Genomic DNA, 20,589 nt, shown 5'->3' on the forward strand with positions numbered 1-20,589 from the left:
TGGGGGCCTGGTGGAGGCTGCCCCTGGTGGCTGGGGGGTGGGGGTGGTGGGAGACATGAGTGGGGGCCTGGTGGAGGCTGCCCCTGCCCTGCTGGGGGGTGGGGGTAATAGGGGACATGAGTGGGGGCCTGGTGGAGGCTGCCCCTGGTGGCTGGGGGGTGGGGGTGGTGGTAGACATGGGTGGGGGCCTGGTGGAGGCTGCCCCTGCACTGCTGGGAGGTGGGGGTGCAGGGGGACATGAGTGGGGGCCTGGTGGATGCTGCCCCTGGTGGCTGGGGGGTGGGGGTGGTGGTAGACATGGGTGGGGGCCTGGTGGAGGCTGCCCCTGCACTGCTGGGGGGTGGGGGTGCAGGGGGACATGAGTGGGGGCCTGGTGGAGGCTGCCCCTGGTGGCTGGGGGGTGGGGGTGGTGGTAGACATGGGTGGGGGCATGGTGGAGGCTGCCCCTGCACTGCTGGGGGGTGGGGGTGCCGGGGGACATGAGTGGGGGCCTGGTGGAGGCTGCCCCTGGTGGCTGGGGGGTGGGGGTGGTGGTAGACATGAGTGGGGGCCTGGTGGAAGCTGCCCCTGCCCTGCTGGGGGTGGGGGTGGTGGGAGACATGCGTGGGGGCCTGGTGGAGGCTGCCCCTGATGGCTGGGGGGTGGGGGTGGTGGTAGACATGGGTGGGGGCCTGGTGGAGGCTGCCTCTGCACTGCTGGGGGGTGGGGGTGCAGGGGGACATGAGTGGGGGCCTGGTGGAGGCTGCCCCTGGTGGCAGGCGGGTGAGGGTGGTGGGAGACATGAGTTGGACATGAGTGGGGGCCTGGTGGAGGGTGCCCCTGCACTGCTGGGGGGTGGGGGTGCAGGGGGACATGAGTGGGGGCCTGGTGGAGGCTGCCCCTGCACTGCTGGGGGTTGGGGGTGGTGGGAGACATGAGTGGGGGCCTGGTGGAGGTTGCCCCTGCACTGCTGGGGGGTGGGGGTGGTGGGAGACATGAGTGGGGGCCTGGTGGAGGCTGCCCCCTGCACTGCTGGGGGGTGGTGGGAGACATGAGGGGGGGCCTGGTGGAGGCTGCCCCTGGTGGCTGGGGGGTGGGGGTGGTGGTAGACATGGGTGGGGGCCTGGTGGAGGCTGCCCCTGCACTGCTGGGGGGTGGGGGTGGTGGGAGACATGAGTGGGGGCCTGGTGGAGGCTGCCCCTACACTGCTGGGGGGTGGGTGGAGACATGAGTGGGGGCCTGGTGGAGGCTGCCCCTGGTGGCTGGGGGGTGGGGGTGGTGGGGAGACATGAGTGGGGGCCTGGTGGAGGCTGCCCCTGCACTACTGGGGGGTTGGGGGTAATAGGGGAAATGAGTGGGGGCCTGGTGGAGGCTGCCCCTGGTGGCTGGGGGGTGGGGGTAGTGGGAGACATGAGTGGGGGCCTGGTGGAGGCTGCCCCTGGTGGCTGCTGGGGGTGGGGGTGGTGGGAGACATGAGTGGGGGCCTGGTGGATGCTGCCCCTGCACTGCTGGGGGTGGGGGTGGTGGGAGACATGAGTGGGGGCCTGGTGGAGGCTGCCCCTGCACTGCTGGGGGGTGGGGGTCGTGGGAGACATGAGTGGGGGCCTGGTGGAGGCTGCCCCTGCACTGCTGGGGGGTGGGGGTGGTGGGAGACATGTGTGGGGGCCTGGTGGAGGCTGCCCCTGCACTGCTGGGGGCTGGGGGTGGTGGGAGACATGAGTGGGGGCCTGGTGGAGGCTGCCCCTGGTGGCTGGGGGGTGGGGGTGGTGGGAGACATGAGTGGGGGCCTGGTGGAGGCTGCCCCTGCCCTGCTGGGGGGTGGGGGTAATAGGGGACATGAGTGGGGGCCTGGTGGAGGCTGCCCCTGGTGGCTGGGGGGTGGGGGTGGTGGGAGACATGAGTGGGGGCCTGGTGGAGGTTGCCCCTGCACTGCTGGGGGGTGGGGGTGGTGGGAGACATGAGTGGGGGCCTGGTGGAGGCTGCCCCTGCACTGCTGGGGGGTGGTGGGAGACATGAGGGGGGGCCTGGTGGAGGCTGCCCCTGGTGGCTGGGGGGGTGGGGGTGGTGGTAGACATGGGTGGGGGCCTGGTGGAGGCTGCCCCTGCACTGCTGGAGGGTGGGGGTGGTGGGAGACATGAGTGGGGGCCTGGTGGAGGCTGCCCCTACACTGCTGGGGGGTGGGTGGAGACATGAGTGGGGGCCTGGTGGAGGCTGCCCCTGGTGGCTGGGGGTGGGGGTGGTGGGAGACATGAGTGGGGGCCTGGTGGAGGCTGCCCCTGCACTACTGGGGGGTTGGGGGTAATAGGGAAATGAGTGGGGGCCTGGTGGAGGCTGCCCTGGTGGCTGGGGGGTGGGGGTAGTGGGAGACATGAGTGGGGGCCTGGTGGAGGCTGCCCCTGGTGGCTGCTGGGGGGTGGGGGTGGTGGGAGACATGAGTGGGGGCCTGGTGGATGCTGCCCCTGCACTGCTGGGTCGACATGAGTGGGGGCCTGGTGGAGGCTGCCCCTGCACTGCTGGGGGGTGGGGGTCGTGGGAGACATGAGTGGGGGCCTGGTGGAGGCTGCCCCTGCACTGCTGGGGGGTGGGGGTGGTGGGAGACATGTGTGGGGGCCTGGTGGAGGCTGCCCCTGCACTGCTGGGGGCTGGGGGTGGTGGGAGACATGAGTGGGGGCCTGGTGGAGGCTGCCCCTGGTGGCTGGGGGGTGGGGGTGGTGGGAGACATGAGTGGGGGCCTGGTGGAGGCTGCCCCTGCCCTGCTGGGGGGTGGGGGTAATAGGGGACATGAGTGGGGGCCTGGTGGAGGCTGCCCCTGGTGGCTGGGGGTGGGGGTGGTGGTAGACATGGGTGGGGGCCTGGTGGAGGCTGCCCCTGCACTGCTGGGAGGTGGGGTGCAGGGGGACATGAGTGGGGGCCTGGTGGAGGCTGCCCCTGGTGGCTGGGGGGTGGGGGTGGTGGTAGACATGGGTGGGGGCCTGGTGGAGGGTGCCCCTGCACTGCTGGGAGGTGGGGGTGCAGGGGGACATGAGTGGGGGCCTGGTGGAGGCTGCCCCTGCACTGCTGGGGTTGGGGGTGGTGGGAGACATGAGTGGGGGCCTGGTGGAGGTTGCCCCTGCACTGCTGGGGGGTGGGGGTGGTGGGGAGACATGAGTGGGGGCCTGGTGGAGGCTGCCCCTGCACTGCTGGGGGGTGGGGGTGGTGGGAGACATGAGGGGGGGCCTGGTGGAGGCTGCCCCTGGTGGCTGGGGGGTGGGGGTGGTGGTAGACATGGGTGGGGGCCTGGTGGAGGCTGCCCCTGCACTGCTGGGGGGTGGGGGTGGTGGGAGACATGAGTGGGGGCCTGGTGGAGGCTGCCCCTACACTGCTGGGGGGTGGGTGGAGACATGAGTGGGGGCCTGGTGGAGGCTGCCCCTGGTGGCTGGGGGGTGGGGGTGGTGGGAGACATGAGTGGGGGCCTGGTGGAGGCTGCCCCTGCACTACTGGGGGTTGGGGGTAATAGGGGGACATGAGTTGGGGGCCTGATGGGGGCTGCCCCTGGTGGCTGGGGGGTGGGGGTAGTGGGAGACATGAGTGGGGGCCTGGTGGAGGCTGCCCCTGGTGGCTGCTGGGGGGTGGGGGTGGTGGGAGACATGAGTGGGGGCCTGGTGGATGCTGCCCCTGCACTGCTGGGGGGTGGGGGTGGTGGGAGCCATGAGTGGGGGCCTGGTGGAGGCTGCCCCTGGTGGCTGGGGGTGGTAATAGGGGACATGAGTGGGGGCCTGGTGGAGGCTGCCCCTGCACTGCTGGGGGGTGGGGGTGCAGGGGGGACATGAGTGGGGGCCTGGTGGAGGCTGCCCCTGCACTGCTGGGGGTTGGGGGTGGTGGGAGACATGAGTGGGGGCCTGGTGGAGGTTGCCCCTGCACTGCTGGGGGGTGGGGGTGGTGGGAGACATGTGAGGGGGCCTGGGGGAGGCTGCCCCTGCACTGCTGGGGGGTGGGGGTGGTGGGAGACATGAGTGGGGGCCTGGTGGAGGCTGCCCCTGGTGGCTGGGTAGACATGAGTGGGGGCCTGGTGGAGGCTGCTCCTGCCCTGCTGGGGGGTGGGGGTAATAGGGGACATGAGTGGGGGCCTCGTGGAGGCTGCCCCTGGTGGCTGGGGGGTGGGGGTGGTGGTAGACATGGGTGGGGGCCTGGTGGAGGCTGCCCCTGCACTGCTGGGAGGTGGGGGTGCAGGGGGACATGAGTGGGGGCCTGGTGGAGGCTGCCCCTGGTGGCTGGGGGGTGGGGGTGGTGGTAGACATGGGTGGGGGCCTGGTGGAGGCTGCCCCTGCACAGCTGGGGGGTGGGGGTGCAGGGTGACATGAGTGGGGGCCTGGTGGAGGCTGCCCTGGTGGCTGGGGGGTGGGGGTGGTGGTAGACATGGGTGGGGGCATGGTGGAGGCTTCCCCTGCACTGCTGGGGGGTGGCTGTGCAGGGGACATGAGTGGGGGCCTGGTGGAGGCTGCCCCTGGTCCTGGGGGGTGGGGGTGGTGGTAGACATGAGTGGGGGCCTGGTGGAGGCTGCCCCTGCACTGCTGGGGGTGGGGGTGGTGGGAGACATGAGTGGGGGCCTGGTGGAGGCTGCCCCTGATGGCTGGGGGGTGGGGGTGGTGGTAGACATGGGTGGGGGCCTGGTGGAGGCTGCCCCTGCACTGCTGGGGGGTGGGGGTGCAAGGGGACATGAGTGGGGGCCTGGTGGAGGCTGCCCCTGGTGGCTGGGGGGTGAGGGTGGTGGGAGACATGAGTTGGACATGAGTGGGGGCCTGGTGGAGGGTGCCCCTGCACTGCTGGGGGGTGTGGGTGCAGGGGGACATGAGTGGGGGCCTGGTGGAGGCTGCCCCTGCACTGCTGGTGGGTGGGGGTGGTGGGAGACATGAGTGGGGGCCTGGTGGAGGTTGCCCCGCACTGCTGGGGGGTGGGGGTGGTGGGAGACATGAGTGGGGGCCTGGTGGAGGCTGCCCCTGCACTGCTGGGGGGTGGGGTGGTGGGAGACATGAGGGGGGGCCTGGTGGAGGCTGCCCCTGGTGGCTGGGGGGTGGGGTGGTGGAAGACATGGGTGGGGGCCTGGTGGAGGCTGCCCCTGCACTGCTGGGGGGTGGGGGTGGTGGGAGACATGAGTGGGGGCCTGGTGGAGGCTGCCCCTACACTGCTGGGGGGTGGGGGTGGTGGGAGACATGAGTGGGGGCCTGGTGGAGGCTGCCCCTGGTGGCTGGGGGGTGGGGGTGGTGGGAGACATGAGTGGGGGCCTGGTGGAGGCTGCCCCTGGTGGCTGCTGGGGGGTGGGGGTGGTGGGAGACATGAGTGGGGGCCTGGTGGATGCTGCCCCTGCACTGCTGGGGGTGGGGGTGGTGGGAGACATGAGTGGGGGCCTGGTGGAGGCTACCCCTGGAGGCTGGGGGGTGGGGGTAATAGGGGACATGAGTGGGGGCCTGGTGGAGGCTGCCCCTGCACTGCTGGGGGGTGGGGGGTCGTGGGAGACATGAGTGGTGGGCCTGGTGGAGGCTGCCCCTGCACTGCTGGGGGGTGGGGGTGGTGGGAGACATGTGTGGGGCCTGGTGGAGGCTGCCCCTGGTGGCTGGGGGGTGGGGGTGGTGGTAGACATGAGTGGGGTCCTGGTGGAGGCTGCCCCTGCAGTGCTGGGGGGTGGGGGTGGTGGGAGACATGAGTGGGGGCCTGGTGGAGGCTGCCCCTGGTGGCTGGGGGTGGGGGTGGTGGTAGACATGGGTGGGGGCCTGGTGGAGGCTGCCCCTGCACTGCTGGGGGTGGGGGTGCAGGGGGACATGAGTGGGAGCCTTGTGGAGGCTGCCCCTGGTGGCTGGGGGGTGGGGTGGTGGTAGACATGAGTGGGGGCCTGGTGGAGGCTGCCCCTGCACTGCTGGGGGGTGGGGGTGGTGGGAGACATGAGTGGGGGCCTGGTGGAGGCTGCCCCTGGTGGCTGGGGGGTGGGGGTGGTGGTAGACATGGGTGGGGGCCTGGTGGAGGCTGCCCCTGCACTGCTGGGGGCTGGGGGTGCAGGGGGACATGAGTGGGGGCCTGGTGGAGGCTGCCCCTGGTGGCTGGGGGGTGAGGGTGGTGGGAGACATGAGCTGGACATGAGTGGGGGCCTGGTGGAGGGTGCCCCTGCACTGCTGGGGGGTGGGGGTGCAGGGGGACATGAGTGGGGGCCTGGTGGAGGCTGCCCCTGCACTGCTGGGGGGTGGGGGTGGTGGGAGACATGAGTGGGGGCCTGGTGGAGGCTGCCCCTGCACTGCTGGGGGGTGGGGGTGGTGGGAGACATGAGTGGGGGCCTGGTGGAGGCTGCCCCTGGTGGCTGGGGGGTGGGGGTTGTGGTAGACATGGGTGGGGGCCTGGTGGAGGCTGCCCCTGCACTGCTGGGGGGTGGGGGTGGTGGGAGACATGAGTGGGGGCCTGGTGGAAGGCTGCCCCTGCACTGCTGTGGGGTGGGGGTGGTGGGAGACATGAGTGGGGGCCTGGTGGAGGCTGGCCCTGCACTGCTGTGGGGTGGGGGTAATAGGGGACATAAGTGGGGGCCTGGTGGAGGCTGCCCCTGCAGTGCTTGGGGGTGGGGGTGGTGGGAGACATGAGTGGGGGCCTGGTGGAGGCTGCCCCTGGTGGCTGGGGGTGGGGGTGGTGGTAGACATGGGTGGGGCCTGGTGGAGGCTGCCCCTGCACTGCTGGGGGTGGGGGTGCAGGGGGACATTAGTGGGAGCCTTGTGGAGGCTGCCCCTGGTGGCTGGGGGGTGGGTGGTGGTAGACATGAGTGGGGGCCTGGTGGAGGCTGCCCCTGCACTGCTGGGGGGTGGGGGGTGGTGGGAGACATGAGTGGGGGCCTGGTGGAGGCTGCCCCTGGTGGCTGGGGGGTGGGAGTGGTGGTAGACATGGGTGGGGGCCTGGTGGAAGCTGCCCCTGCACTGCTGGGGGGTGGGGGTGCAGGGGGACATGAGTGGGGGCCTGGTGGAGGCTGCCCCTGGTGGCTGGGGGGTGGGGGTGGTGGGAGACATGAGTGGGGGCCTGGTGGAAGCTGCCCCCTGCACTGCTGGGGGTTGGGGTGCAGGGGGACATGAGTGGGGGCCTGGTGGAGGCTGCCCCTGCACTGCTGGGGGGTGGGGGTGGTGGGAGACATGAGTGGGGGCCTGGTGGAGGCTGCCCCTGCACTGCTGGGGGGTGGGGGTGGTGGGAGACATGAGTGGGGTGCCTGGTGGAGGCTGCCCCTGCACTGCTGGGGGGTGGGGGTGGTGGGAGACATGAGTGGGGGCCTGGTGGAGGCTGCCCCTGGTGGCTGGGGGGTGGGGGTGGTGGTAGACATGGGTGGGGGCCTGGTGGAGGCTGCCCCTGCACTGCTGGGGGTGGGGGTGGTGGGAGACATGAGTGGGGGCCTGGTGGAGGCTGCCCCTGCACTGCTGGGGGGTGGGGGGTGGTGGGAGACATGAGTGGGGGCCTGGTGGAGGCTGCCCCTGGTGGCTGGGGGGTGGGGGTGGTGGTAGACATGAGTGGGGTCCTGGTGGAGGCTGCCCCTGCAGTGCTGGGGGGTGGGGGTGGTGGGAGACATGAGTGGGGGCCTGGTGGAGGCTGCCCCTGGTGGCTGGGGGTGGGGGTGGTGGTAGACATGGGTGGGGGCCTGGTGGAGGCTGCCCCTGCACTGCTGGGAGTGGGGGGTGCAGGGGGACATGAGTGGGAGCCTTGTGGAGGCTGCCCCTGGTGGCTGGGGGGTGGGGTGGTGGTAGACATGAGTGGGGGCCTGGTGGAGGCTGCCCCTGCACTGCTGGGGGGTGGGGGTGGTGGGAGACATGAGTGGGGGCCTGGTGGAGGCTGCCCCTGGTGGCTGGGGGGTGGGGGTGGTGGTAGACATGGGTGGGGGCCTGGTGGAGGCTGCCCCTGCACTGCTGGGGGGTGGGGGTGCAGGTGGACATGAGTGGGGGCCTGGTGGAGGCTGCCCCTGGTGGCTGGGGGTGAGGGTGGTGGGAGACATGAGCTGGACATGAGTGGGGGCCTGGTGGAGGGTGCCCCTGCACTGCTGGGGGGTGGGGGTGCAGGGGGACATGAGTGGGGGCCTGGTGGAGGCTGCCCCTGCACTGCTGGGGGGTGGGGGTGGTGGGAGACATGAGTGGGGGCCTGGTGGAGGCTGCCCCTGCACTGCTGGGGGGTGGGGGTGGTGGGAGACATGAGTGGGGGCCTGGTGGAGGCTGCCCCTGCACTGCTGGGGGGTGGGGGTGGTGGGAGACATGAGTGGGGGCCTGGTGGAGGCTGCCCCTGGTGGCTGGGGGGTGGGGGTGGTGGTAGACATGGGTGGGGGGCCTGGTGGAGGCTGCCCCTGCACTGCTGGGGGGTGGGGGTGGTGGGAGACATGAGTGGGGGCCTGGTGGAGGCTGCCCCTGCACTGCTGTGGGGTGGTGGTGGTGGGAGACATGAGTGGGGGCCTGGTGGAGGCTGCCCCTGGTGGCTGGGGGGTGGGGGTGGTGGGAGACATGAGTGGGGGGCCTGGTGGAGGCTGGCCCTGCACTGCTGGGGGGTGGGGGTAATAGGGGACATAAGTGGGGGCCTGGTGGAGGCTGTCCCTGGTGGCTGAGGGGTGGGGGTGGTGGTAGACATGAGTGGGGGCCTGGTGGAGGCTGCCCCTGCACTGCTGGGGGGTGGGGGTGGTGGGAGACAATGAGTGGGGGCCTGGTGGAGGCTGCCCCTGGTGGCTGGGGGGTGGGGGTGGTGGTAGACATGAGTGGGGTCCTGGTGGAGGCTGCCCCTGCAGTGCTGGGGGGTGGGGGTGGTGGGAGACATGAGTGGGGGCCTGGTGGAGGCTGCCCCTGGTGGCTGGGGGTGGGGGTGGTGGTAGACATGGGTGGGGGCCTGGTGGAGGCTGCCCCTGCAGTGCTGGGGGTGGGGGTGCAGGGGGACATGAGTGGGAGCCTTGTGGAGGCTGCCCCTGGTGGCTGGGGGGTGGGGTGGTGGTAGACATGAGTGGGGGCCTGGTGGAGGCTGCCCCTGCACTGCTGCGGGGTGGGGGTGGTGGGAGACATGAGTGGGGGCCTGGTGGAGGCTGCCCCTGGTGGCTGGGGGGTGGGGGTGGTGGTAGACATGGGTGGGGGCCTGGTGGAGGCTGCCCCTGCACTGCTGGGGGGTGGGGGTGCAGGGGGGACATGAGTGGGGGCCTGGTGGAGGCTGCCCCTGGTGGCTGGGGGGTGAGGGTGGTGGGAGACATGAGCTGGACATGAGTGGGGGCCTGGTGGAGGGTGCCCCTGCACTGCTGGGGGGTGGGGGGTGCAGGGGGACATGAGTGGGGGCCTGGTGGAGGCTGCCCCTGCACTGCTGGGGGGTGGGGGTGGTGGGAGACATGAGTGGGGGCCTGGTGGAGGCTGCCCCTGCACTGCTGGGGGGTGGGGGTGGTGGGAGACATGAGTGGGGGCCTGGTGGAGGCTGCCCCTGCACTGCTGGGGGGTGGGGGTGGTGGGAGACATGAGTGGGGGCCTGGTGGAGGCTGCCCCTGGTGGCTGGGGGGTGGGGGTGGTGGTAGACATGGGTGGGGGCCTGGTGGAGGCTGCCCCTGCACTGCTGGGGGGGTGGGGGTGGTGGGAGACATGAGTGGGGGCCTGGTGGAGGCTGCCCCTGCACTGCTGTGGGGTGGGGGTGGTGGGAGACATGAGTGGGGGCCGGGTGGAGGCTGGCCCTGGTGGCTGGGGGGTGGGGGTGGTGGGAGACATGAGTGGGGGCCTGGTGGAGGCTGGCCCTGCACTGCTGGGGGGTGGGGTAATAGGGGACATAAGTGGGGGCCTGGTGGAGGCTGCCCCTGGTGGCTGAGGGGTGGGGGTGGTGGGAGACATGAGTGGGGGCCTGGTGGAGGCTGCCCCTGGTGGCTGGGGTGTGGGGGTGGTGGGAGACATGAGTGGGGGCCTGGTGGATCCTGCCCCTGCACTGCTGGGGGGTGGGGGTGGTGGGAGACATGAGTGGGGGCCTGGTGGAGGCTGCCCCTGGTGGCTGGGGGGTGGGAGTAATAGGGGACATGAGTGGGGGCCTGGTGGAGGCTGCCCCTGCACTGCTGGGGGGTGGGGGTGGTGGGAGACATGAGTGGGGGCCTGGTGGAGGCTGCCCCTGCACTGCTGGGGGGTGGGGGTGGTGGGAGACATGTGTGGGGGCCTGGTGGAGGCTGCCCCTGGTGGCTGGGGGGTGGGGGTGGTGGTAGACATGAGTGGGGGCCTGGTGGAGGCTGCCCCTGGTGGCTGTGGGATGGGGGTAATAGGGGACATGAGTGGGGGACTGGTGGAGGCTGCCCCTGCACGGCCGGGGTATGGGGGTGGTTGGAGACATGAGTGGGGACCTGGTGGAGGCTGCCCCTGCACTGCTGGGGGGTGGGGGTGGTGGGAGAATTGTGTGGGGGCCTGGTGGAGGCTGCCCCTGGTGGCTGGGGGGTGGGGGTGGTGGTAGACATGAGTGGGGGCCTGGTGGAGGCTGCCCCTGCACTGCTGGGGGTGGGGGTGGTGGGAGACATGAGTGGGGGCCTGGTGGAGCTTCCCCTTCACTGCTGGGGGGTGTGGGTTGTGTGAGACATGAGCGGGGGCCTGGTGGAGGCTGCCCCTGGTGGCTGGGGGGTGGGGGTGGTGGTAGACATGAGTGGGGGCCTGGTGGAGGCTGCCCCTGCAGTGCTGGGGGCTGGGGGTGGTGGGAGACATGAGTGGGGGCCTGGTGGAGGCTTCCCCTGGTGGCAGCCTCCACCAGGGGGGTGGGGGTGGTGGTAGACATGGGTGGGGGCCTGGTGGAGGCTTCCCCTGCACTGCTGGGGGGTGGGGGTGCAGGGGGACATGAGTGGGGGCCTGGTGGAGGCTGCCCCTGGTGGCTGGGGGGGGTGGGGGTGGTGGTAAACATGAGTGGGGGCCTGGTGGAGGCTGCCCCTGGTGGCTGGGGGGGGTGGGGGTGGTGGTAGACATGGGTGGGGGCCTGGTGGAGGCTGCCCCTGCACTGCTGGGGGGTGGGGGTGGTGGGAGACATGAGTGGGGGCCTGGTGGAGGCTGCCCCTGCACTGCTGGGGGGTGGGGGTGGTGGGAGACATGAGTGGGGGCCTGGTGGAGGCTGCCCCTGGTGGCTGGGGGGTGGGGGTGGTGGTAGACATGAGTGGGGTCCTGGTGGAGGCTGCCCCTGCAGTGCTGGGGGGTGGGGGTGGTGGGAGACATGAGTGGGGACCTGGTGGAGGCTGCCCCTGGTGGCTGGGGGTGGGGGTGGTGGTAGACATGGGTGGGGGCCTGGTGGAGGCTGCCCCTGCACTGCTGGGGGTGGGGGTGCAGGGGGACATGAGTGGGAGCCTTGTGGAGGCTGCCCCTGGTGGCTGGGGGGTGGGGTGGTGGTAGACATGAGTGGGGGCCTGGTGGAGGCTGCCCCTGCACTGCTGGGGGGTGGGGGTGGTGGGAGACATGAGTGGGGGCCTGGTGGAGGCTGCCCCTGGTGGCTGGGGGGTGGGGGTGGTGGTAGACATGGGTGGGGGCCTGGTGGAGGCTGCCCCTGCACTGCTGGGGGGTGGGGGTGCAGGGGGACATGAGTGGGGGCCTGGTGGAGGCTGCCCCTGGTGGCTGGGGGGTGAGGGTGGTGGGAGACATGAGCTGGACATGAGTGGGGGCCTGGTGGAGGGTGCCCCTGCACTGCTGGGGGGTGGGGGTGCAGGGGGACATGAGTGGGGGCCTGGTGGAGGCTGCCCCTGCACTGCTGGGGGGTGGGGGTGGTGGGAGACATGAGTGGGGGCCTGGTGGAGGCTGCCCCTGCACTGCTGGGGGGTGGGGGTGGTGGGAGACATGAGTGGGGGCCTGGTGGAGGCTGCCCCTGCACTGCTGGGGGGTGGGGGTGGTGGGAGACATGAGTGGGGGCCTGGTGGAGGCTGCCCCTGGTGGCTGGGGGGTGGGGGTGGTGGTAGACATGGGTGGGGGCCTGGTGGAGGCTGCCCCTGCACTGCTGGGGGGTGGGGGTGGTGGGAGACATGAGTGGGGGCCTGGTGGAGGCTGCCCCTGCACTGCTGTGGGGTGGTGGTGGTGGGAGACATGAGTGGGGGCCTGGTGGAGGCTGCCCCTGGTGGCTGGGGGGTGGGGGTGGTGGGAGACATGAGTGGGGGCCTGGTGGAGGCTGGCCCTGCACTGCTGGGGGGTGGGGGTAATAGGGGACATAAGTGGGGGCCTGGTGGAGGCTGCCCCTGGTGGCTGAGGGGTGGGGGTGGTGGTAGACATGAGTGGGGGCCTGGTGGAGGCTGCCCCTGCACTGCTGGGGGGTGGGGGTGGTGGGAGACATGAGTGGGGGCCTGGTGGAGGCTGCCCCTGGTGGCTGGGGGGTGGGGGTGGTGGTAGACATGAGTGGGGTCCTGGTGGAGGCTGCCCCTGCAGTGCTGGGGGGTGGGGGTGGTGGGAGACATGAGTGGGGGCCTGGTGGAGGCTGCCCCTGGTGGCTGGGGGTGGGGGTGGTGGTAGACATGGGTGGGGGCCTGGTGGAGGCTGCCCCTGCAGTGCTGGGGGTGGGGGTGCAGGGGGACATGAGTGGGAGCCTTGTGGAGGCTGCCCCTGGTGGCTGGGGGGTGGGGTGGTGGTAGACATGAGTGGGGGCCTGGTGGAGGCTGCCCCTGCACTGCTGCGGGGTGGGGGTGGTGGGAGACATGAGTGGGGGCCTGGTGGAGGCTGCCCCTGGTGGCTGGGGGGTGGGGGTGGTGGTAGACATGGGTGGGGGCCTGGTGGAGGCTGCCCCTGCACTGCTGGGGGGTGGGGGTGCAGGGGGACATGAGTGGGGGCCTGGTGGAGGCTGCCCCTGGTGGCTGGGGGGTGAGGGTGGTGGGAGACATGAGCTGGACATGAGTGGGGGCCTGGTGGAGGGTGCCCCTGCACTGCTGGGGGGTGGGGGTGCAGGGGGACATGAGTGGGGGCCTGGTGGAGGCTGCCCCTGCACTGCTGGGGGGTGGGGGTGGTGGGAGACATGAGTGGGGGCCTGGTGGAGGCTGCCCCTGCACTGCTGGGGGGTGGGGGTGGTGGGAGACATGAGTGGGGGCCTGGTGGAGGCTGCCCCTGCACTGCTGGGGGGTGGGGGTGGTGGGAGACATGAGTGGGGGCCTGGTGGAGGCTGCCCCTGGTGGCTGGGGGGTGGGGGTGGTGGTAGACATGGGTGGGGGCCTGGTGGAGGCTGCCCCTGCACTGCTGGGGGGTGGGGGTGGTGGGAGACATGAGTGGGGGCCTGGTGGAGGCTGCCCCTGCACTGCTGTGGGGTGGGGGTGGTGGGAGACATGAGTGGGGGCCGGGTGGAGGCTGGCCCTGGTGGCTGGGGGGTGGGGGTGGTGGGAGACATGAGTGGTGGCCTGGTGGAGGCTGGCCCTGCACTGCTGGGGGGTGGGGTAATAGGGGACATAAGTGGGGGCCTGGTGGAGGCTGCCCCTGGTGGCTGAGGGGTGGGGGTGGTGGGAGACATGAGTGGGGGCCTGGTGGAGGCTGCCCCTGGTGGCTGGGGTGTGGGGGTGGTGGGAGACATGAGTGGGGGCCTGGTGGATCCTGCCCCTGCACTGCTGGGGGGTGGGGGTGGTGGGAGACATGAGTGGGGGCCTGGTGGAGGCTGCCCCTGGTGGCTGGGGGGTGGGAGTAATAGGGGACATGAGTGGGGGCCTGGTGGAGGCTGCCCCTGCACTGCTGGGGGCTGGGGGTGGTGGGAGACATGAGTGGGGGCCTGGTGGAGGCTGCCCCTGCACTGCTGGGGGTGGGGGTGGTGGGAGACATGTGTGGGGGCCTGGTGGAGGCTGCCCCTGGTGGCTGGGGGGTGGGGGTGGTGGTAGACATGAGTGGGGGCCTGGTGGAGGCTGCCCCTGGTGGCTGTGGGATGGGGGTAATAGGGGACATGAGTGGGGGACTGGTGGAGGCTGCCCCTGCACGGCCGGGGTATGGGGGTGGTTGGAGACATGAGTGGGGACCTGGTGGAGGCTGCCCCTGCACTGCTGGGGGGTGGGGGTGGTGGGAGACATGTGTGGGGGCCTGGTGGAGGCTGCCCCTGGTGGCTGGGGGGTGGGGGTGGTGGTAGACATGAGTGGGGGCCTGGTGGAGGCTGCCCCTGCACTGCTGGGGGGTGGGGGTGGTGGGAGACATGAGTGGGGGCCTGGTGGAGCTTCCCCTTCACTGCTGGGGGGTGTGGGTTGTGTGAGACATGAGCGGGGGCCTGGTGGAGGCTGCCCCTGGTGGCTGGGGGGTGGGGGTGGTGGTAGACATGAGTGGGGGCCTGGTGGAGGCTGCCCCTGCAGTGCTGGGGGCTGGGGGTGGTGGGAGACATGAGTGGGGGCCTGGTGGAGGCTTCCCCTGGTGGCAGCCTCCACCAGGGGGGTGGGGGTGGTGGTAGACATGGGTGGGGGCCTGGTGGAGGCTTCCCCTGCACTGCTGGGGGGTGGGGGTGCAGGGGGACATGAGTGGGGGCCTGGTGGAGGCTGCCCCTGGTGGCTGGGGGGGGTGGGGGTGGTGGTAGACATGAGTGGGGGCCTGGTGGAGGCTGCCCCTGCACTGCTGGGGGGTGGGGGTGGGGGTGGTGGGAGACATGAGTAGGGGCCTGGTGGAGGCTGTCCCTGGTGGCTGGGGGGTGGGGGTGCAGGGGGACATGAGTGGGGGCCTGGTGGAGGCTGCCCCTGCACTGCTGGGGGGTGGGGGTGCAGGGGGACATGAGTGGGGGCCTGGTGGAGGCTGCCCCTGGTGGCTGGGGGGTGAGGGTGGTGGGAGACATGAGCTGGACATGAGTGGGGGCCTGGTGGAGGGTGCCCCTGCACTGCTGGGGGGTGGGGGTGCAGGGGGACATGAGTGGGGGCCTGGTGGAGGCTGCCCCTGCACTGCTGGGGGGTGGGGGTGGTGGGAGACATGAGTGGGGGCCTGGTGGAGGCTGCCCCTGCACTGCTGGGGGGTGGGGGTGGTGGGAGACATGAGTGGGGGCCTGGTGGAGGCTGCCCCTGGTGGCTGGGGGGTGGGGGTGGTGGGAGACATGAGTGGGGGCCTGGTGGAGGCTGGCCCTGCACTGCTGGGGGGTGGGGGTAATAGGGGACATAAGTGGGGGACTGGTGGAGGCTGCCCCTGGTGGCTGAGGGGTGGGGGTGGTGGTAGACATGAGTGGGGGCCTGGTGGAGGCTGCCCCTGCACTGCTGGGGGGTGGGGGTGGTGGGAGACATGAGTGGGGGCCTGGTGGAGGCTGCCCCTGGTGGCTGGGGGGTGGGGGTGGTGGTAGACATGAGTGGGGGCCTGGTGGAGGCTGTCCCTGGTGGCTGGGGGGTGGGGGTGCAGGGGGACATGAGTGGGGGCCTGGTGGAGGCTGCCCCTGGTGGCTGGGGGGTGGGGGTGGTGGGAGACATGAGTGGGGGCCTGGTGGAGGCTGCCCCTGGTGGCTGGGGGGGGGTGGTGGTAGACATGGGTGGGGGCCTGGTGGAGGCTGCCCCTGCACTGCTGGGGGGTGGGGGTGCAGGGGGACATGAGTGGGGGCCTGGTGGAGGCTGCCCCTGGTGGCTGGGGGGTGAGGGTGGTGGGAGACATGAGCTGGACATGAGTGGGGGCCTGGTGGAGGGTGCCCCTGCACTGCTGGGGGGTGGGGGTGCAGGGGGACATGAGTGGGGGCCTGGTGGAGGCTGCCCCTGCACTGCTGGGGGGTGGGGGTGGTGGGAGACATGAGTGGGGGCCTGGTGGAGGCTGCCCCTGCACTGCTGGGGGGTGGGGGTGGTGGGAGACATGAGTGGGGGCCTGGTGGAGGCTGCCCCTGGTGGCTGGGGGGTGGGAGTAATAGGGGACATGAGTGGGGGCCTGGTGGAGGCTGCCCCTGGTGGCTGGGGGGTGGGGGTGGTGGGAGACATGAGTGGGGGCCTGGTGGAGGCTGCCCCTGGTGGCTGGGGGGGGTGGTGGTAGACATGGGTGGGGGCCTGGTGGAGGCTGCCCCTGCACTGCTGGGGGGTGGGGGTGCAGGGGGACATGAGTGGGGGCCTGGTGGAGGCTGCCCCTGGTGGCTGGGGGGTGAGGGTGGTGGGAGACATGAGCTGGACATGAGTGGGGGCCTGGTGGAGGGTGCCCCTGCACTGCTGGGGGGTGGGGGTGCAGGGGGACATGAGTGGGGGCCTGGTGGAGGCTGCCCCTGCACTGCTGGGGGGTGGGGGTGGTGGGAGACATGAGTGGGGGCCTGGTGGAGGCTGCCCCGGCACTGCTGGGGGGTGGGGGTGGTGGGAGACATGAGTGGGGGCCTGGTGGAGGCTGCCCCTGGTGGCTGGGGGGTGGGGTAATAGGGGACATAAGTGGGGGCCTGGTGGAGGCTGCCCCTGGTGGCTGAGGGGTGGGGGTGGTGGGAGACATGAGTGGGGGCCTGGTGGAGGCTGCCCCTGGTGGCTGGGGTGTGGGGGTGGTGGGAGACATGAGTGGGGGCCTGGTGGATCCTGCCCCTGCACTGCTGGGGGGTGGGGGTGGTGGGAGACATGAGTGGGGGCCTGGTGGAGGCTGCCCCTGGTGGCTGGGGGGTGGGAGTAATAGGGGACATGAGTGGGGGCCTGGTGGAGGCTGCCCCTGCACTGCTGGGGGCTGGGGGTGGTGGGAGACATGAGTGGGGGCCTGGTGGAGGCTGCCCCTGCACTGCTGGGGGTGGGGGTGGTGGGAGACATGTGTGGGGGCCTGGTGGAGGCTGCCCCTGGTGGCTGGGGGGTGGGGGTGGTGGTAGACATGAGTGGGGGCCTGGTGGAGGCTGCCCCTGGTGGCTGTGGGATGGGGGTAATAGGGGACATGAGTGGGGGACTGGTGGAGGCTGCCCCTGCACGGCCGGGGTATGGGGGTGGTTGGAGACATGAGTGGGGACCTGGTGGAGGCTGCCCCTGCACTGCTGGGGGGTGGGGGTGGTGGGAGACATGTGTGGGGGCCTGGTGGAGGCTGCCCCTGGTGGCTGGGGGGTGGGGGTGGTGGTAGACATGAGTGGGGGCCTGGTGGAGGCTGCCCCTGCACTGCTGGGGGGTGGGGGTGGTGGGAGACATGAGTGGGGGCCTGGTGGAGCTTCCCCTTCACTGCTGGGGGGTGTGGGTTGTGTGAGACATGAGCGGGGGCCTTGTGGAGGCTGCCCCTGGTGGCTGGGGGGTGGGGGTGGTGGTAGACATGAGTGGGGGCCTGGTGGAGGCTGCCCCTGCAGTGCTGGGGGCTGGGGGTGGTGGGAGACATGAGTGGGGGCCTGGTGGAGGCTTCCCCTGGTGGCAGCCTCCACCAGGGGGGTGGGGGTGGTGGTAGACATGGGTGGGGGCCTGGTGGAGGCTTCCCCTGCACTGCTGGGGGGTGGGGGTGCAGGGGGACATGAGTGGGGGCCTGGTGGAGGCTGCCCCTGGTGGCTGGGGGGGGTGGGGGTGGTGGTAGACATGAGTGGGGGCCTGGTGGAGGCTGCCCCTGCACTGCTGGGGGGTGGGGGTGGGGGTGGTGGGAGACATGAGTAGGGGCCTGGTGGAGGCTGTCCCTGGTGGCTGGGGGGTGGGGGTGCAGGGGGACATGAGTGGGGGCCTGGTGGAGGCTGCCCCTGCACTGCTGGGGGGTGGGGGTGCAGGGGGACATGAGTGGGGGCCTGGTGGAGGCTGCCCCTGCACTGCTGGGGGGTGGGGGTGGTGGGAGACATGAGTGGGGGCCTGGTGGAGGCTGCCCCTGCACTGCTGGGGGGTGGGGGTGGTGGGAGACATGAGTGGGGGCCTGGTGGAGGCTGCCCCTGGTGGCTGGGGGGTGGGGGTGGTGGGAGACATGAGTGGGGGCCTGGTGGAGGCTGGCCCTGCACTGCTGGGGGGTGGGGGTAATAGGGGACATAAGTGGGGGACTGGTGGAGGCTGCCCCTGGTGGCTGAGGGGTGGGGGTGGTGGTAGACATGAGTGGGGGCCTGGTGGAGGCTGCCCCTGCACTGCTGGGGGGTGGGGGTGGTGGGAGACATGAGTGGGGGCCTGGTGGAGGCTGCCCCTGGTGGCTGGGGGGTGGGGGTGGTGGTAGACATGAGTGGGGGCCTGGTGGAGGCTGTCCCTGGTGGCTGGGGGGTGGGGGTGCAGGGGGACATGAGTGGGGGCCTGGTGGAGGCTGCCCCTGGTGGCTGGGGGGTGGGGGTGGTGGGAGACATGAGTGGGGGCCTGGTGGAGGCTGCCCCTGGTGGCTGGGGGGGGTGGTGGTAGACATGGGTGGGGGCCTGGTGGAGGCTGCCCCTGCACTGCTGGGGGGTGGGGGTGCAGGGGGACATGAGTGGGGGCCTGGTGGAGGCTGCCCCTGGTGGCTGGGGGGTGAGGGTGGTGGGAGACATGAGCTGGACATGAGTGGGGGCCTGGTGGAGGGTGCCCCTGCACTGCTGGGGGGTGGGGGTGCAGGGGGACATGAGTGGGGGCCTGGTGGAGGCTGCCCCTGCACTGCTGGGGGGTGGGGGTGGTGGGAGACATGAGTGGGGGCCTGGTGGAGGCTGCCCCTGCACTGCTGGGGGGTGGGGGTGGTGGGAGACATGAGTGGGGGCCTGGTGGAGGCTTCCCCTGGTGGCAGCCTCCACCAGGGGGGTGGGGGTGGTGGTAGACATGGGTGGGGGCCTGGTGGAGGCTTCCCCTGCACTGCTGGGGGGTGGGAGTGCAGGGGGACATGAGTGGGGGCCTGGTGGAGGCTGCCCCTGGTGGATGGGGGGTGGGGGTGGTGGTAGACATGAGTGGGGGCCTGGTGGAGGCTGCCCCTGCACTGCTGGGGGGTGGGGGTGGGGGTGGTGGGAGACATGAGTAGGGGCCTGGTGGAGGCTGTCCCTGGTGGCTGGGGGGAGGGGGTGCAGGGGGACATGAGTGGGGGCCTGGTGGAGGCTGCCCCTGGTGGCTGGGGGGTGGGGGTGGTGGGAGACATGAGGGGGGGCCTGGTGGAGGCTGCCCCTGGTGGCTGGGGGGTGGGGGTGGTGGTAGACATGGGTGGGGGCCTGGTGGAGGCTGCCCCTGCACTGCTGGGTGGTGGGGGTGCAGGGGGACATGAGTGGGGGCCTGGTGGAGGCTGCCCCTGGTGGCTGGGGGGTGAGGGTGGTGGGAGACATGAGCTGGACATGAGTGGGGGCCTGGTGGAGGGTGCCCCTGCACTGCTGGGGGGTGGGGGTGCAGGGGGACATGAGTGGGGGCCTGGTGGAGGCTTCCCCTGCACTGCTGGGGGGTGGGAGTGCAGGGGGACATGAGTGGGGGCCTGGTGGAGGCTGCCCCTGGTGGATGGGGGGTGGGGGTGGTGGTAGACATGAGTGGGGGCCTGGTGGAGGCTGCCCCTGCACTGCTGGGGGGTGGGGGTGGGGGTGGTGGGAGACATGAGTAGGGGCCTGGTGGAGGCTGTCCCTGGTGGCTGGGGGGTGGGGGTGCAGGGGGACATGAGTGGGGGCCTGGTGGAGGCTGCCCCTGGTGGCTGGGGGGTGGGGGTGGTGGGAGACATGAGGGGGGGCCTGGTGGAGGCTGCCCCTGGTGGCTGGGGGGTGGGGGTGGTGGTAGACATGGGTGGGGGCCTGGTGGAGGCTGCCCCTGCACTGCTGGGTGGTGGGGGTGCAGGGGGACATGAGTGGGGGCCTGGTGGAGGCTGCCCCTGGTGGCTGGGGGGTGAGGGTGGTGGGAGACATGAGCTGGACATGAGTGGGGGCCTGGTGGAGGGTGCCCCTGCACTGCTGGGGGGTGGGGGTGCAGGGGGACATGAGTGGGGGCCTGGTGGAGGCTGCCCCTGCACTGCTGGGGGGTGGGGGTGGTGGGAGACATGAGTGGGGGCCTGGTGGAGGCTGCCCCTGCACTGCTGGGGGTGGGGGTGCAGGGGGACATGAGTGGGAGCCTTCTGGAGGCTGCCCCTGGTGGCTGGGGGGTGGGGTGGTGGTAGACATGAGTGGGGGCCTGGTGGAGGCTGCCCCTGCACTGCTGGGGGGTGGGGGTGGTGGGAGACATGAGTGGGGGCCTGGTGGAGGCTGCCCCTGGTGGCTGGGGGGTGGGAGTGGTGGTAGACATGGGTGGGGGCCTGGTGGAGGCTGCCCCTGCACTGCTGGGGGGTGGGGGTGCAGGGGGACATGAGTGGGGGCCTGGTGGAGGCTGCCCCTGGTGGCTGGGGGGTGAGGGTGGTGGGAGACATGAGCTGGACATGAGTGGGGGCCTGGTGGAGGGTGCCCCTGCACTGCTGGGGGGTGGGGGTGCAGGGGGACATGAGTGGGGGCCTGGTGGAGGCTGCCCCTGCACTGCTGGGGGGTGGGGGTGGTGGGAGACATGAGTGGGGGCCTGGTGGAGGCTGCCCCTGCACTGCTGGGGGGTGGGGGTGGTGGGAGACATGAGTGGGGGCCTGGTGGAGGCTGCCCCTGCACTGCTGGGGGGTGGGGGTGGTGGGAGACATGAGTGGGGGCCTGGTGGAGGCTGCCCCTGGTGGCTGGGGGGTGGGGGTGGTGGTAGACATGGGTGGGGGCCTGGTGGAGGCTGCCCCTGCACTGCTGGGGGGTGGGGGTGGTGGGAGACATGAGTGGGGGCCTGGTGGAGGCTGCCCCTGCACTGCTGGGGGGTGGGGGTGGTGGGAGACATGAGTGGGGGCCTGGTGGAGGCTGCCCCTGGTGGCTGGGGGGTGGGGGTGGTGGTCGACATGAGTGGGGCCTGGTGGAGGCTGGCCCTGCACTGCTGTGGGGTGG

Source organism: Ambystoma mexicanum, chromosome 6p (assembly GCF_040938575.1).
Source record: "Ambystoma mexicanum isolate Mex_15411 chromosome 6p, UKY_AmexF1_1, whole genome shotgun sequence".
Classification (NCBI taxonomy): domain Eukaryota; kingdom Metazoa; phylum Chordata; class Amphibia; order Caudata; family Ambystomatidae; genus Ambystoma; species Ambystoma mexicanum.